The sequence below is a fragment of the Cnephaeus nilssonii genome, assembly GCF_951640355.1.
Source record: "Cnephaeus nilssonii genome assembly, chromosome: 1".
In the NCBI taxonomy this organism is placed as follows: domain Eukaryota; kingdom Metazoa; phylum Chordata; class Mammalia; order Chiroptera; family Vespertilionidae; genus Cnephaeus; species Cnephaeus nilssonii.
Window position 1 is genome coordinate 3,227,052 of NC_137072.1, and position 17,983 is coordinate 3,245,034.

Sequence of the window (17,983 nt, forward strand, 5' to 3'; positions counted from 1 at the left end):
TCAAAATAAGAATGAGAAAAAATTTCAGGCAAGATATACATTCATATCTAAAAGAGACAGACAAGCCAAGTACACACTGATTTAAAACAAAACAAACTGTTTTTGGAGACAAGGCAATGCTATGCTCAGCCATAGACAGCATGGTCCAGGGTCATGCTTTTGTCTGAAAATCGGATTACTGGATTGGATAGTACTGACTTTTTCCTACACAGTGGCTGAATAATTATATTTCCCCCAGTGTGACTGCCTGGTTATCATAGCAATGAACGTCCTTGTCCTCCACAGCCATGTAAAACCGCTACCAGGAAATAACAGGGAGCCTCCGGGTCCACGTGGGTTAGGGAAGACGGAATCTTCTATATACCCTACGCTCTATCTCAGAAGTCAAGCGGCTTGGTTTCTTACCCTGGCTGTCCAAAAGATATAAGAGGTGACCTTGCCAAAAAAATCACAGAATCAGATACCTTTGGGAATTATCTAAAACTAAAACATCATTTTATATTAAAAACAAAACAAAACCAAAATAGCCCTAAACAAATGAAGTGACAGGTTGGAGGTTAAGCTAGTCTCCTACAACTTGCTTTCTCATGTCTTCTATCTATATCCAGACCATGCGTCCTCTCTTCCCAGCTCCTCACTTTCTGAAGTGACAGCAGGAAGTATCCAGGTGACTGCATTTTAAGTAATAAAAGTGTGTGAAAGGCAACTTCATATGGGGCAAGGGTTTTGAGTCCTCACCTCTCCTTTGGCTTCCTCCCAACAACCTCTATCCTTTGCAGCCCAATTTCATTTCTCAATATTTACAATCATACCACAGAAGAACATTCTGAGAATAACAACAACAACAAAAATGGTGAAGGGCGAGATCATTGTGGCAGCATCTCCAAACGGCTACATGAAAATGACCCGGGGGAATGACCTTAAGTTTGGGCTCCTGTCTGTGGCCCAAAGGGGCCACTCAGTCCGACCCTCTGCGTAAGTGACTGAGACAGTGCCCCTGCCTTCTCAGACTTCAACAAGGGGACGGGGAACCCTAGGAGATAACACAGTGTGCACAAGTGCCTCCCTAATGAAACTGCCCAGGACCTGCTGCCTTAGCAACATTCAACCAGTACTTCTCATAAAGTTACACAAGGACTGACTCTCCAGACCCTGTACTACTCCCAGCCACTTTAACATCTCACATAAAACTACATTTGCAGGGCTTCAGTTTAAGGTTTTTCATGGAGTGTCACTTCATTCCCTCTATTCCCTTTAATGCAGTTATAATTCTGATGCCAGGAGCTGTTTCTCTAAGCACTTTTTAAAATATTGATATCAGAGAAGAATAGAGAGAGATAGAAACATTGGTCAGATGAGAGAGAATCATTGATCAGCTGCCTCCTGCACGCCCCAAACTGGGGATGGAGGCTGCAACCCAGGCATGTGCTCTGACCGGGAATCGAACCATGACCTCCTGGTTCACAGGTCAACACTCAACCTCTAAGCAAATTCTGCCATGGCTGTATTGTGTCATGGATAAAACAGAAGCAGAGCCACAAGCTGGGTGCAAAGGGAAAGAGCAAGTGGGCACATCCTTTTCCTCCCTGTTTATCTCCCTCATATTCCTCTCCCTCTCTGTTCTCTCTGCTTCCTAAATGTCCTCCCCACCCCAAGGGTGTGCTTTTATCTTTCACACATTCAGATGTGATCCCCAGTGTGGTCCCAGGCCCAGAGGCAGCAGCATCACCGGAAAGCCTATTGAAAATACAAATTCTTAGGCCTCACCTCCAACTTCTAAATCAGAAGCTCTGGGGATAATGCTGGGTGACCTGCGTTTTAACAAACTCTCCTGGTGATTCTGGTGCTTAGTCAAGTTTGGGAATCACTGTTCCAAGGAGAATCAAGTAGTGAAAAGATTTGGAAGCAGCTAATCATTCTTATTTTGAATCCATAATGTTCCAATTCCACGTCTAAATTTAAAAGATAATGTAAGCACCATCTTTAATTAACTTTAGGATATTGTCAAATATCTGGATCCCTGATAATAAAAAAAGATCTCTGGTTATTTTTTTAAATGCTGGAGAATATACAAGAAAATTCAGTTACTTAGAATAAAGTAGCTAATAGCTAAAGGGTTTACACTCAAATATAGGTTAAACATTTAAGTACTCATTGAGCTCTGTTCTTTTGGAAAAACTACTGAGTAAAGACACTTTTTTCGTGTGTGATAAAAAATAAAATAGAAAAGGAGTGAACAGTTACAAAATTTTGGAAGGTGGAAATAGAAAAACCCACGGTAATGACTCAGCAAACCCAACCAAACTAATCCTAGGCAGGAACTGAAGCATAGGAACTACCTATATGATAGCATTTCTAAACAGCAACTTTGGTAATAAAGGAGAATGCAGGCCTAAAAACAGAGAAATTTTAGGAGTGTTCAAGAGGCAGTCCAGAGGTTCCACTTTCCAGAATGGTTGACTAAAGCCTCTAAAAATGGACTCTGTCATAAAAGCAATGAGAACACTGGCAAAAAAGCAGCTGAAGTGGCTACTAATAATAGACAAAATAGACTTTAAGACAAAAAGTATTATTAAAGACAAATAAGAGCATTTTATAGTAATATAAAATGCTCTTAAATGCTCTTATTTAGTCTTTAATAATAATAGTGATAAAGTGTCAATCTGTCAGGAAGTCAACAATAGAGGCCCAAAATACATGACACTAAACCTGACAGAAGTGAAAGGAGAACTAGACAATTTAATAATAAAGGTTGGAAATGTGGATACCCCACTTCTAATAATGGACAGAACTAGACAGAAGAACAACAAGGAAATAGAAGACTTAAACAACACTATAAATCAATTATACCTAACAGACATAGATAGAACATGCCGCCCAATAGTAGCACCATTCATATTCTTCTCAAATACATGTGAAACATTTTCCAGAAGGGAACAAATGTTAGGTCATAAAACAAGCCTCAATAAATTTAAAAAGATTGAAATCACACAGAATATGCTCACTAACCACAATGGAATGAAATTAGAAAATCAATTTAAAAAATTGGGGGATTTCAAAAAGATGTAGAAATTAAACAAAATACTCCTAAATAACTGATCAGGAAAAAAAAAAAGCACAGAAAAATTGGAAAATACTTTGAGATTAATAAAATAAAAACACAACATCCCAACTTATGGGATGCAATTATAGAAGTATTTAGAGGGAAATTTATAGCTGTAAACACCTATGTTAAGAAATCTCAAATCAATAACCTAATATGCCACCTTAAGAAGTGGGGGGAGGGTGTAAATAAATTAAACAGAGAAGGGACAGAAAATAGAGAAAATCAATGAACCAAAAGTTGGTTCTTTGAAAAGCTCAATAAAATTGACAAACTTATATGTAGCCTGAACAAAAATAAAGGAGAGAAGACTCAAAATATTAAAATCAGGAATAAAGAGGAAACATTACTACCTATTTTATAGAAATAAAAAGGACTTCTACCTAGGGCAGTGATGGCGAACCTATGACACGCGTGTCAGCACTGACACGTGTAGCCATTTCTGATGACACGCGGCCGCATGCTGAGGATGAAACATTTGCTGCTCCTGAGGATGAAATATTTGCGACTAGAGTCTTGGAGTTAGTTTTTTCCTCAAAGTGACACACTACCCGAGTTATGCTCAGTGTTTTGGCGAAGTTTGACACACCAAGCTCAAAAGGTTGCCCATCACTGACCTAGGGTGATTAGTCAAGAAAAAGAGATAGTACCCAGATTGAATACAAAGAAATAAAACTATCTGTATTCACAGAGGACATAATTTTATATATAGAAAATCCAAACAATGCACCAAAAATTAATTAAATTAGTAAACAAGTTCACCAGGGTTAAAGAATACAAGATCAATATACAAAAATCAATTTTATCTCTATATGCTATCAATGAACAATCTGAAAATAAAATTAAAAACACAATGCCATATATGATGACATCAAAAACAGTAAAATACTTAGAAATAAATTTAACAAAAAAGTTTAAGACATATGCTGAAAACTACAAAACATTGTTGAAAGTAATCAAGGAAGATCTAAATAAATGGAAAGAGATCCCATGTTCATGAATTGAAAGACTTAATATTGTTAGGATGGCAATACTCCCAAATTGATTTACAGATTCAATGTAATCCAATCACAATATCAGCTGACTTTTAATTTTGTAGAAATAGACAAGATGATCCTAAAATGTATATGGTAATACAAGGGACCAATAATAACCAGACAACCTTGAAAACGAAAAACAAAATTGGAGGACTCATACTTCCTTATTTAAAAAAACAAAACACAGTGTGATATTATCATAAGGCTAGACATATAAACCAATGAATAGAACTGAGAGGCTGGAAATAAGCCCGTGTGTGTGTGTGTGTGTGTGTGTGTGTGTGTGTGTATCTTATATAATAAAAGCCCAGTGACCCTTACGGCAGAACGACCAGAACAACTGGTCGCTATGATGTGCACTGACCACCAGAGGGCAGATGCTCAATGCAGGAGCTGCCCCCTGGTGGTCAGTGCGCTCCAACCACGGGAGTGCTGCTCAACCAGAAGCTGGGCTGGTGACCCCTGCAGTTAGGAGCGAGGGTTCCTGGATTATGAGAGGGCCCAGGCCGGGCTGAGGAACCCCTCCCCACCACATGAATTTCATGCATTGGGCCTCTAGTATATATATCATCAGCTTGTCTATTTCTACAAAATTAAAAGCCAGCTGATATTTTGATTGGGATTGCATTGGATCTGTAAATCAATTTGGGGAGTGTTGCCATTCTAATAATATTAAGTCTTTCAATTCATGAACATGGGATATCCTTCCATTTATTTAGATCTTCCTTAATTACTACACACACACACACACACACACACACACACACACACACACAATTTTTTTTAACTTGAAGAGATTTTATTATTGCTGTCCATTCCACCTACTAAGGGCACTGGATGAGATGATAGCGAAGAAGTGAAGAAGCTAGAGACAAGCTCCCGCCCCTGCTGACAGCCTGGGGGTGGCACTGGAGGGCTCTGGGGAGCACTCACACTAGTCAGACCAGTGGCCCCCACTGGTGAGAATTGGGGGGCAGAGGGACCAGACACATCAGGCTGGGGGCTTCCTGTAAGAGAAGAAGCTTCCTGCCACACCCAGGCTCAGCTATGGGGAAAGAAAGTGGACACAAAGGCCAGGACCCGTGAGGGTGGGTCCTGAGAGGATGAGCCAGCCCAACTTCTCCCTCTGTTCAATCCTACATCTCCCTGTGTTCCAGGTTGACTTCCCAAAAACACCGGGCACAAATCTCTTCCTACGATCAGCATCCTGGAGATCTGACCTCAGCTAGCACGCTATCTGGCTCAGCTATGCAGACAACACACATGATCATAATGTAAACAGCGGTTACTAATCTGACTGAAATGACAACCTAATTACACTGAGAGGGTACAGAATGGGAAGAGCCCACATGTGGTGAGGTGGAGAGAGAGGATGATGAAAGAGGGCTATGTCCTCATCTTCAACAGAAAATACGCATAACTGGAAAACCCGAGAGTGACAACGGAAGCATTATTTAGCAATAATATGGTAAATATCAAAAGAATAGCTAAAACAGTTGGGGAGGAAGAAACATTGTGGGGAGGGGCAATGTTTATTGAACTATTAGACTCTATAAATATATGCATGCAAAGCTTGGACTAAATAGTAAAAGTTAATTTTAAAAAGAATGTTAAAAATTACCCCAACAGTTCAGGTTCTCAAAAATGGAATCCTTCTGCACAGTTATTGTCAATGGTTGGCTCCTCCCATTTCTATTCAAAACTAACAAAAATGGGTAATAACTCCTTGTCTTTTCAGGAACTTTGCGTAAGTGAGAGAGCAAAATGTTGCTCAAGTGGGGAGGTTCTAAATTTTAGCTAGCCTTGTTACCACCTACCACTCTCAGAAGGATGGAAGGTGGTAACAAGGCTATCAAAAAGGGGCCAAAAGTGGCAGGAAAGGAACTTCAAGCTTTTCCCACGCTGCACCTTCTCCAGCTCTCATTTAAGGAGGGAGAAAGCGCAGGTGAGAAGAGAGAAGAGAGTCTGTGAATAAATATGCAAGGCTATTGAACACTTGGAGAATGGATAACATCTGTGCTTATTTTTGAATCCATTCAACTTCACAGGTTCACTCCAAGTTTAGCACCAAAGCCCTCATTTCCTAGAGTTAAGGTCCATGTTTTTCATAGAATATGACCCTTTTCATGAAAAGCAGCCTCATAAAAGCAGCTCATAAAACTCCGATGTGGCAGGGTGCTTACCCAACACATGCTGATGAGTGAAATGTAAAGGAATTAAGAAAATGTGGATGCAGGGTCTTAAGAGCACACGCAGGGCGTAGGTCATGTAAAAAGGGGGTTGCCCAAGCCCAGCAGTGCCGTGGGGCTGGCAGCATTTGGTCAGCGAATAAGTAGTCCAGGGGCGGTGGAGCCAGGGCAGCGCTGGCCTGACCGCAGTGGCTGCACTATCTGGGAGGTGCCCCTCCTCTCTAAGGCAAGGGGCCGCCTGCCCTTGAGCTCCACATTCTGGACTGGACGCTGATGATTATTATTAAACTGCCTTTCCCCAGACTGCATTTTCCAGGACAAAGGTATGGAAACTAAAGTGAGGAGAATGCTTCTGAGAGCCCAGACTGCTCTGGAATATGAGACTATTCTGAAGGAGTCCGAAGGGAGGCGAGACTGTCTAATTCTAGCCTTTCCTGTTCTAAGAAGGTAATTGTACTGGCCACATCCCATTATTAAAACTTAAATGCAAAACCATATAGGTTATCAATTGCCTAAAATCCTAACCTTCTATCCAACACTCCCAACTGTGTAATTAACATGTAGTCAGATGCAGCACCTTACTGAATCCTACTTCACCGACAGTCTCAACAGGCTGGGGGATCTGGGTGAGAAATGTCTTTTTAAAAAAACTCTGAAAATTCATTGGCTCAGTGTTCCAGAGATATTAAATTCCTCCTAGCACTGCTCACACTCAAACACAGTTACATTCTATAACACTCTAATGCAGTGGTTCTCAAACTTCAATGTCCTCAGAATCATCTGGTGGTCTTATGAGAACACCGACTGACGGACTCCAGCCCTGGAGAGTCTGCTTCATGGGCTGGGGAGGAGCCCCGAGTCTGCATTTCCAACAAGGTCCCAGGTGACGCCAAAGCTATTGGTCCAGGAACCAACCTTTGAGAACCACTGCTTAATTGAAACAGGATGGAGAAAGGAGACCTACCCAGCAACCAGATCTCTAGCTGACACCTGGCAATGCATCACCAAAGCTGACATAAAACATGGTTTTTGGCTAACTAAATAAAAGGTTACAGACTCCCTGGATCAGAGTGCAGCCTCATCTGTGTGTCCTGCACGTGGCCGCCTCCTCCGCCACAGCCACAGCTGCAACCATGCTCCCCACCCTGCGGACCCAAAGCAGCTGCAGCTGCAGCTCTTGCCCCTGAAGGGACTCAGCTGATGGACAAGGAGAACAGGCCCCCAGCCTCAGTGGCACCCGCGAGCTGGCCGGTGAGACCACCCGGAGGACCTTCCAGGAGCCGGATCTGCCCTGGGCATGCAGGAGGAACCACTGCTGAGAGAAAGCCCCTGCGCTCTGTCATCTTCCCCATGGAGCACCGTGACATCGAGCAGATGTATACGAAAGCCGAGGCTTCCTGTGGACAGCTGAGGAGGTAGCTTTCCAAGGACCTCCAGTACTGGGAAGCCCTGAAGCCCCAGGAGAGATACCATCTTTTTACATGTATAAGATGCCCCCATGTATAAGATGCCCCCATGTATAAGATGCCCCCCACTTTTCCAACCCAAAATTAAGAAATCAATATTTTATTTTTATTATTATTTTTAGTTTGGCCACCATTTATTTCAAAGCTTTGAAACTTGTTGATGGTATGAATTCACATTTTGAGGGATAGAAGAATGCATAGAAAATGCTGAAGAAGTAAATGTTGGTTATCTTCACCTTAAAGATATCCATACCTAAACATTAAGATTCAATGTATAGCTGGTGGTGTTGGGGAGCTATTATCTTAAGAAAATCAGAAATATTCTAGTTTTTAGTTATAGAAATCCAATGTCTAATTCTTTAACTATAATAAAGCTTAGCAAAAATGACATTTTTGCAAAAAGCACTTAAGTGATCCTTTCCCCCAAAAAAATCTTAGGTTCTTGATGAAACAAACAAATCCATTAGGTCAGGATTTATCTCCGTCAGATGTGATTAGGGCCCAGGTTTATGCAGGACAAACTTGGCTAATGCAAAGCCACACCTATGAAGTAAGAAAGTTCTTTTTTTAAAAATTTCTTTATTGATTAAGGTATCACATATTTGTCCTCATCCCCCCATTCCCATCCCAAACCCCTCCCCACGTATTCCCCCACCCCCCTGTTGTCCGTGACCACTGGTTAGGCTTATATGCATGCATATAAGTCTTTTGGTTGATCTCTCCCCCTTCCCTCCACCCTCCCCTATCCTCCCTCTGAGGTTTGACAGTCTTATTGATGCTTCCCTGTCTCCGGGTCTGTTTTTGTTCATCAGTCTATGTTGTTCATTATTTTAAACATTTTGCTGGTTTTCCTCTTTTTTTTATATATAATATATTTTATTGATTTTTTTTTACAGAGAGGAAGGGAGAGGGATAGAGAGTCAGAAACATCGATGAGAGAGAAACATCGATCAGCTGCCTCCTGCACACCCCGCACTGGGGATGTTCCCGCAACCAAGGTACATGCCCTTGACCGGAATCGAACCTGGGACCCTTCAGTCCGCAGGCCGACGCTCTATCCACTGAGCCACACCGGTCAGGGCAGGGATTTTCTTTTCAATACCTTGTCAAACAGGCTTCCCCCAATCATGTGCTTTATTGTTATTGATGACCATGCCTTGTGCCAAGAGGAAGGCAGACTGGGCCTTGCGTTGGATCGAGGACCAAGAGGTCACCTGTGGAGAAAGTGCTGTGGCTTTTGCCACAGTTGGAAGGAATCTTCTTTTCTGGTTCTTTTGCATTGATATTCTGGCTAAGAAATGAGGACTGATGCCTGGCCTCACATTCTCCAACGAACTTATCAGCAGAGATAAGGGTTTGCACTGTCACTCTGCCTGCCTAGTGTTCAAACACCAGCTACGCAAACCTTCCAAGCAATGAGTGAAAGAAATAATCACCAATGCTGTCAGGCTAGAGCAGGAGTTTACTGTACTTTAATGACGCGGTGCATTGAATTCATGGCTGACAGACTCATGCTGGAGCTGGGTTTCAGTAAGGCCTTCTGAGTAGAAAATGCACTTGACTTCATGGAGAATATTTCACTACAAGGGAGGATGAACTTCTTTGAGAAGAGAGTAGGTGAGTATCAGAGGATGGGAGTGATGTCAAGTCGGACAGAGAACTCTTTTACCTTGGATGCTGACTTCTAAACAAACTGAAGGTCTGCTCTTATTTTGCTGATCTTTTTTTTTTCCTCCTCAAATGAAAAATTAACTACTTGAAGTCCTATCAACTAGCTACACTATAAACATTCATTAATGTCATCTTTAAACTGTGTAGCTACCCCAACATGAGTCCTGTTTATTAATGATGCGAGTGGTCTCCACTAGAAGGAAAGCATAGACAAAGCTTCTCAGAGTCTTTGAAAGATCCTGTCCATGCTTGGCTGTTACACGCAGGCTGGCTGTCCATGACTTCAGTGTGGATGGCCAGTCTGGTCAGCAGGTCACGACCACAAGGCCATTGAAAGATGTCAGCTTTGCTCTTCAAAATTTAGTTAGCTGTACATAAAATGGGCACTTTACACATAAACATAGTTTGCATTATCTACATAAAGGCCCTATTTAGCCTAACTTGGTTAGTTGGTACAACAAAAGCAGAGTGTTCGGTTGACCACTAATGAGAGCCAACTCAATTTACCAGGTGACCAAGATAAGTTAAACTGTAATCTAAGCATGTTGTTTCTATTCTTTATTTTCTTTAATGATCTGAGGTGCCTTTTCATCAAGTTTAAATTCAATACTGTGCATACCTAAGTAGTAGCCAGTTGCCTCCACATAGGAGGTGGGTTGTTTTGTATTGTGTAGCCCAGGTCCAGTATCATGGGATAAGAGGTAAAGGGGAAGGAACTTCCAACTTAAATCGTTAGGCACTGAAGTGTGGTCTGTGCTTACTGCTGGTAACCTGGGTGTGTGTGGCTATTGGTATCATTTTACTTCTCAAACTGCATTTTCCCCAACTTCAGTGAGTATGAACCATCCTTGAAGACTCCTAATAGCTGGGATCTAGGACAGGACTGTAAAATGATTTCAAATTATCTTTGAATGATGTGACCCAGCTAAGATCTTGCTCATATTAAGTGGCAAGGCCAGGGCTGAAATTGTCTTTCCAAACATTGTTTTTACTCTGGTTTTGTTTCAGAAGCAGCACAAACTAATAGATACACAGCAGTCCTTTGGCACCATTTGTTAACATGTGTCGCATGTCAGTTGACCACTGGCCTGTACTATTGTCAGTTTTCATTTATTGTATAAATGGTCAAATCATCCATTTAAAAATTTCTGGAACATGTGACCCTTTTCTATCTTTTAAGTTATTGTTAACTGAAGTTAATACAGATTCTGTGGTCCTCACACTTGTGCAACACAAAAATAAATGCTTTGCCACAAACAAACAAACAGTTACTGTTTTATGCATGCATGCTAGCCCGTCAAGGGTGCAAGAGGCCCTACAAGTAAGTTCTCTTCTGAGCTGTCAGGTATGGTCCACACTGTGCAGAAAGCAGAAAGGGAAAAGGAACTTCTCGTTATCATCTGCATTTGGATTTGTCTGCCTAACCTATTCTTACCTTTTACAGTTTCTATATGCTTACTGTTTATTGAGCACTTACTATATGCTTTGGCATGCCCACAGAGGGCATGGAAGCACATGCCCTTTACCCCATAACTTGATCTATGCATTTCTTTCATCTGGCTGTTCCTTTATGGTAAACTGGTAATAGTAAGTAAACTGTTTTCCTGAGTTCTATGAATCATTCAGGCAAATTATTGGAAACCTTCTGGGAACCTCCATTCTTCAGTGAAGTTGGGACAGAAGTGTGATTAACGTGGGGACTCACTACTTGGAAATGGTGTCAAAACTGGGGGGCAGTCTTATGAGACTTAGCCTTTAAACTGTAGGGTCTGCGCAAACTCTGATTAGTTAGTGTCTTTAATTAGAACTGAATTAAAGTGTAGTATACCCAGTTGGTGTTTACCAAGATTTAGAGAATTGCTTGGTGAAGAAAACTCATACATTTGATGTCAGAAATGTGAGTAGAAACAGATCTTCCCAATTGCCTTCTCCTCATGGCTGCCAGCTTCCAACGAGGAGGGTCTAACCCTCTGCTGGTGGATGCCAGGTCCTCTGCTGGGTCGCTAACCACTGATGCACCTTTCTACAGCATAGCCCAATTTTCTCAAGAACAGTTCTGTCAGTGGCAGCAAGCATTCTAGAAACTTCCTTTACTCCCTAAATCTACTGTGCCAGCAGGCTGTGTCATCTGGATTCTTCCCTTCCTATTCACTCCTCCTGCCAAACCCTACCCAAGCCTTCTACAGCCTGTACCAGAAGGGCTACACAATCTTCTGCTGGTCTCCCCAATTCAGGCTCCCTATCATCTCCCATTTATCCAGCTCAAGCTATATTATCCTCAAACCTTCCTTCTTTGGTCACCCCCCCTCTCTCAAGAACCTGTCATATCGTCTACTCCTTTCCCACCACTCCATCCCTCCCCCAAATGCCCCATGCCCCTTCCTACCACCATGGCTTTGCACACACTATTCACCTTGGCTGGAATGCCCCACATTCTATTCTCTGCCTAAAAAAATTCCACCTGACCTTCCAAATGTGGCTCAGCCTACCTGCTCCTGGAAGCTTCCCCTGACCATACTCAGCCCCACTGATCTTGCTACCTCTATTCTACATAGAATGTCACACCTGTAAAGAACCTATTACCTACCCTAACTGGTTTGGTTCAGTGGATAGAGCATCGGCCTGCAGACTCAAGGGTCCCAGGTTCGATTCTGGTCAAGGGTATGTACCTTAGTTGCCGGCACATGCCCAGCAGGGAGTGTGCAGGAGGCAGCTGATCGATGTTTCTAACTCTCTATCCCTCTCCCTTCCTCTCTGTAAAAAAAAAATCAATAAAATATATATATATATATATATATATATATATATATATATATATATATATATATATTTTAAAAAGAACCTATTACCCAATTCTGTCATTTTACACATAGGAAACTGAAGCTTATAAAAATGGAGAGATTTGCCTAGACTTAGGCTGTTTGTCACTGATCTCACCACACTCAAGATGCATAGGGATTTCCTAAATTAATAATAATAATACCTAACATGGCTAGAGTGCTTGCAATGTACCAAGTACTATCTGAGACACTGCATAGGTATTATTCCAGATTGTCCTTACAACTCAGTGAAATGGACATTATTATTACTTCATTTTACAGATGAGGAGCCCAAGGCTTAGAGAGGTTAAGTAACTTGCTAAAAGTCACACCACTGGAAAGTGGTAGAGCCAACAGGACTGAAATCCAGGTTTGACTCAGAAGCTAATCTTTTTCTTGGTACCTTACTGAACTGTTAATTCCTTAATCTGAGCACATATTGCCTAAGTAGAAATTCACCTCCTTCAGGTCAAGGACAGTACTTGGCATGGTGTCACATATGAAGCAATACTTGTTCATTCACCCAATGACCATTAGGCACAGTGCCATCATTGTGCCAGGATCTAGGTTTAAGTAAGTTAATAGGATAGTCTCTACCCTCATGAGGCAATCAGCATTCATTCATTTTATGAATTCATTTACTCAACAAAAACTTACTGAGAGTCTACCTCACTCCAGGTACTACAGTTAAGTGCTGAGGAAATGATATGAAAAAGAGACCAGGTCCTTGACTTCATGTAACTACAATCTCATGGGGAAGACAGGTGTTAATTAAGTACTCACACAAATAAATATGAAATTTTAACTGTGAAGGATAAGTAGGAGTTTACTGTGTGAAGAGGAGGGGAGGAGAGCAGAGCATTCGAGGCAGAGGAATACCAAAGGCCACACCCAAAGGCCAGGAACGTGCCCACCAAGAGGCTAAGAGACGTTCTGCATGGCTGAAGAACAGTCGGGGAGATGATATGAGATGAGGCTGCAGGGTCAGCCAGCAGCCCAGGTCAGGCATGACCGCTGTTCTTGTGGAAAGAATGAGCATATCTGCCTAGAGCTCTATGAAGTGCCTCAGCTTGCATTCCTTGTACTTTTCTGGAGAGCAGAACATGGAACAACCAGTTTCCCATCTGGAGAAAGTTCCTAGACATGTAGTTTCATGGGAATTGGCTAAGCCAACTTTAACCAAGTTACCCAACCTTTTTCTGCAATGTTTCCTTTTTCTCTCACGTCAACACAGTAAATCTAAGCATGAAACGTTTCTGGAAACAAACACTGTTCTGGAAAACCACAGTGCCGTTCAAGCTGTGTGACATGTCGTGTTACACCCTAAAATTTTACATTTACTAAAAAATGAGTGGTTCTGCCAGTAGAAAGCCAGCTTGGCCAACAGTTAGGGAAGCAGCTTGACAGCTTCAATAGACGCAGAGCCATAACCAGCTCTCACAGCTGGGAAAACAGGTCTTTCTCTAGCAAATGCAGACTTATTAAAATGTGGAATACATACACATTCTTCAGAAAAATGACATGGTTGGTTTTTTGTTTGTTTGTTTGTCAAGGACTGAGATTGTTGAAAGCTCTGAGAAGAAAGTGGGGGAGGGAACTCTGGTACAAGCATCATGTAAAGTAAAAGTCTCAGAAGACAGAGAAATTCAGAGGCAGAGGACACAGTATCCACTCTGCAGGTGATAACCAGAGGAGGCTGGTTTACTTCCCATCTCCTGCTATTACCATCTTAAATTATATATCTACTAGAGGCCCAGTGCATGAAATTCATGCTCTCGGGGCGGGAGGGAAGTTGGGGGCAAACAGGCTGGCAGGGGAGCAGTAAGACATCAATCAGGCTGGCATGGGAGTGGTTAGGGGGTGATCAGGCTGGCAGGCAGAAGCAGTTAGGGGAAATCAGGAACGCAGGCAGGCGAGCAGTTGGGAGCCAGCAGTCCTGGATTTTGAGAGGGATGTCCCAGATTGGAGAGGGTGCAGGCTGGGTTGAGGGACACTCCCCGCCCGCCCCCCCCCCCCCCGCACGAATTTTGTGCACCGGGCCTCTAGTATTGACTAAAAGAAGTTGGTCAATGCCTCTGTTTCGCCTGAGTGTCTGGGACCTGCTCGTGCTCAGCACACACTTCTCTGTGCATGGGATGTAATGGAACTCAGTGGGCATTTCTTGGCTTGATGTTCTCTGTCATTCTCTCACCATGTCCTTAGCAGCCAGTGGGGCTCGTGGGTTTGGCCTCTGCTTTGGGGATTTAATAAAACCTCTGAAGCATGACTTTCATCATGTTAGCACTCTTCTCACAGCCATCCTGAATTCCTTCCTGTCCTCAGGACATCTACCCTAAGATGGGTTTCAAGGACAGTGTTCTCTACAATTGGATCTTTAACTTTAACTACTCAAGTGCTTTCTTCACTGTTCTGGAAATACACCATGGGCATTCTCACTTCTATGGCTCTATTTTTTTTTGTTCACCCATCCAGAATGTCCTTGGGATTTCAATCTACTTAAATGAACCTCAGCATGTGTTTATGAAATATACTAACATAAAAATTGTGGCAGGTTAGCCTTCCCAGGCATATGGAACAGAGCTATTGACTCTGTCTAGGGTATCAGGAAAGGCTTTACAGAGGAAGTGACTTATGAACTGAAATCTGAAGGATGACTTAGTGCTATGGGAGTGGAGATGGGAGGGAAGCCGACTCAAGCAGTGGTACCAGACTATATGAAAGGCCCTGGGCAGGAGGAGTGGAAAGGCAGCCAGTGTGGCTGGAAAGGAGTCAGCCTGGATGGGTGGCCTTTCTCTAAGTCCAGTTTTCATGATCTCTCTGCATTAGGGATGCCAGATAAAATGCAGGATGCCCACAAATTTCTCATATATTGCATGAGACATACTTACACTAAAAATTATCTGTTTCCCTGATGTTGAAATTTAACTGGGCATTCTTTATTTTTATTTGCTAGAAAATTTGATACAACCAAAGAACATATTTTTCTACATAACTCATTTGTACTCTTAATCACAATGGGTCTCTTTTTTAGTTGTCTTGATGTCTTTTAGTCTCTGATTGCCTAAATCAGAGAATCTTAAAACAGGGAGAGTCCTTTTAAAAATCAGCTAGTCCAACCTGCTAACTCCACAGACAAGAGCAGGAGGCTTAGAAAGGCACCTGGAGCCACACAAGGTCACAGAGCGATCCCACTGGGGTTTCTTTCATGCATCCCAGCAGGACCTAGGACAGAGGTGAACAGATTAATCAATTGCTCTGTTGAATTAATAAGCTCATCTGCATGCCTCTGTATGGAAGGGAGTGAACAGATACAATCCCAGACAGCCAGGAGCTTTCCAAACAAAATAAGCAGCAAGCCAGACAGAGAAGGGGCCATTTGCACATGCACAAACACAGGGACAGACACAAAGGACCCTAGCAAGTGGCTGCTTTGACCATTTCCTGGGGATTCTACAAGAGCCGGGAACCAAGGCTTTCCTCCTCGATGGCTTGGTGAATTTACTCCTGCACGGTGGTGCACTGGATTTACAGGGCAAGTGTAGACAGTGAACATTTTTACCTAAAGAGGGAAATTGTGAGCCTGGAGAGACTCACCAGACAGTCCCTTTCAGGCCCTTGTTATTTGCTAAGAGACTTTCTTCAGGTCCTCTCTGCAGGCAGAACACGTTCTGTCCAAATATGCACAACCACCAGGAGAAAAAGGCAGGGCGGCCCCTCCACCGCTGTGCACTGAATGAAGGCAGCCCTCCACATTCAATTGGATGAATGCAGGGGATAATCCCCTCGAGTAAGCTTGGCTTTCTTTCCTCCAGGGAACTTTAAAAGATGTCAATCTATCCCAATAACAATCAAATGCAAGCATCTCACTTCCCCAAGACAAGCAAGGATTTGGACAAACGAGAGACGAGAAACTGAGGTTTCCTTGTGGTGGCATGAAAAGGGAATTCAGCAGCCCCAGCCCGTCCTAGAGGAAGCACTGGGAAGGATGTTCTTGCTGTGGCCACACAAAGTGGGGCATGAGCTCATCATGCCAAAACCTAATTGAAATCTCAGGCTGAAAACGTGTTTTGTGGTATTTGAGGGAAATGATGCACAAAGACAAAAAGGAAACGCAAAGGATGTGTACAGAAGCAGCATGGAGCAGCCCACTTCTTGACTATGGGACAATTTGGATGGTGGCCATTGCGTTAAGTGAGGTACAGCCTTCCTCTCAATCTCACTGAGATCCAAAGCCATTTTGAAAAATGCTGCTGCCAGCATTATGGTTCCATAGCCAAGGTCTTCAGGGCTCACTGGGACCTTCAAAATGCAATTGTATCCAAAGAAATGCAGCAAAAAGATGCTGGTTACTGGTAGACCTGTAGACAAAACTACCTGGCATTCGAGAAACTACTGAAAGGCATGGTAAAGAGAGAGAGAGCATGGCTTTCACATGTACTTACCTGGATTTGCAGCTGAGTTCTGCCACTTACTAAACTTGTGTTATTAGACAAATATGTCTATGAACTTTGCTCTTCTTATCTGTTAAAATGGATATTTCAGTGCTTGTGTCACAGGCTTCTCTGAGAATCAAATCAGAGAATGTTTGTAAAAGCACAGGTACTCAGTAGATAGTCACTTCCTTTTGTCTCCCCTGAAAGGAGATCCACAGGGAACTAGTGGAATGTCTGGGTTTGGAAGCTTTATAAGAATCGCAGACATGGAAATATCTGCCTTTATCAAAATGTGGCAACTGTTGGCAGTAAAAAAACAAAAACAAAAAAACAAAAAAATAAAACCCAGTAGGCTCAAGGCTTTAAAAGTACCCCCTTGCCCGTAGGCAGCTCACTGATTTTAGGCTGCCCCCAAAGCCTTTCTGAGTTGCCTGTTCTTTTAATTTTCTTTGATAATTGTCACAGAAGCATGGCCAAGTTAAAATATGCCTAGAAGAAGGTTAGAGAGAGCGGCTGCATGGCTTTTTGGCTGCACATCAGGACTCCAGCTGCTCAGTAGCCAAACCTTTGGGAATGCTGTTCAGGATCTCATTATTCTATTTTCTTTCTCTTAATGGTTCTTGCAAATAGCCACCTGCAAAGTCTTTGTAGAGAAATGGTTTTAATTTTCCTTCTTCTGAGAGTCTCCAGTGTTCTGAGGGCCATAGTCTCCTGCAGGTCAACCATCATCCACTGACAAACACCAGTTAGTGAGGGACTCACTTTTCTTTTCCTTCAGCAAAAGTTCCCAGCAGCAAGCATACTCAGCCTCAATGAACTGGGCTAACACCGCTACCTCCCACCCCCGCCCCAGCAGTGCACAGCCACAGCCAGTCAGCCTTTATGATATTGGCTCTTTCCCGAACTCAGTTCCCTACACCACCTTGACTATGTAGCCAGAGTCTGATGCTCTGGTTTCATCTGGATAGATTTAGGCATCCATAATTACCTAAAAAACTGGGGGAGAGGGCTGGAAAAATAGAGACTTCTCTTTAAATGTCACTATTTTTTAGATGAAAGAATGTGATCTTTCTGAGTAAACCAGGTTATTACCTTTCCCTTGCCACTGTACTATGTAGATCAGGCTCCAAAAGAAACTCCTGGATGATAAAATATGTAAACTACTCCTCAGGGCAAAGTTCTGACAAAAGAGCAAGCACAAGTATAGACCAAGGACATTCAAAGTATTTTTCTGTGGTTTTAGAGTGCTGGAGGCCAGGGGAAGA

General features: G+C 42.7%; 1 protein-coding gene and 1 pseudogene across 3 annotated transcripts in view; one reads left to right on the forward strand and one right to left on the reverse strand.

Moving 5' to 3' along the window:
- Nucleotides 1-17,983, reverse strand: part of THSD4 (thrombospondin type 1 domain containing 4) — a 704,967-nt gene that overhangs the window by 391,403 nt on the left and 295,581 nt on the right. The gene's annotated exons all lie outside the window — the stretch shown is intronic.
- LOC307101313 (ribonucleoside-diphosphate reductase subunit M2-like) lies at nt 8,948-9,483 on the forward strand (annotated as a pseudogene). Its single transcript has one exon. The product of its transcript is annotated as a ribonucleoside-diphosphate reductase subunit M2-like (transcript).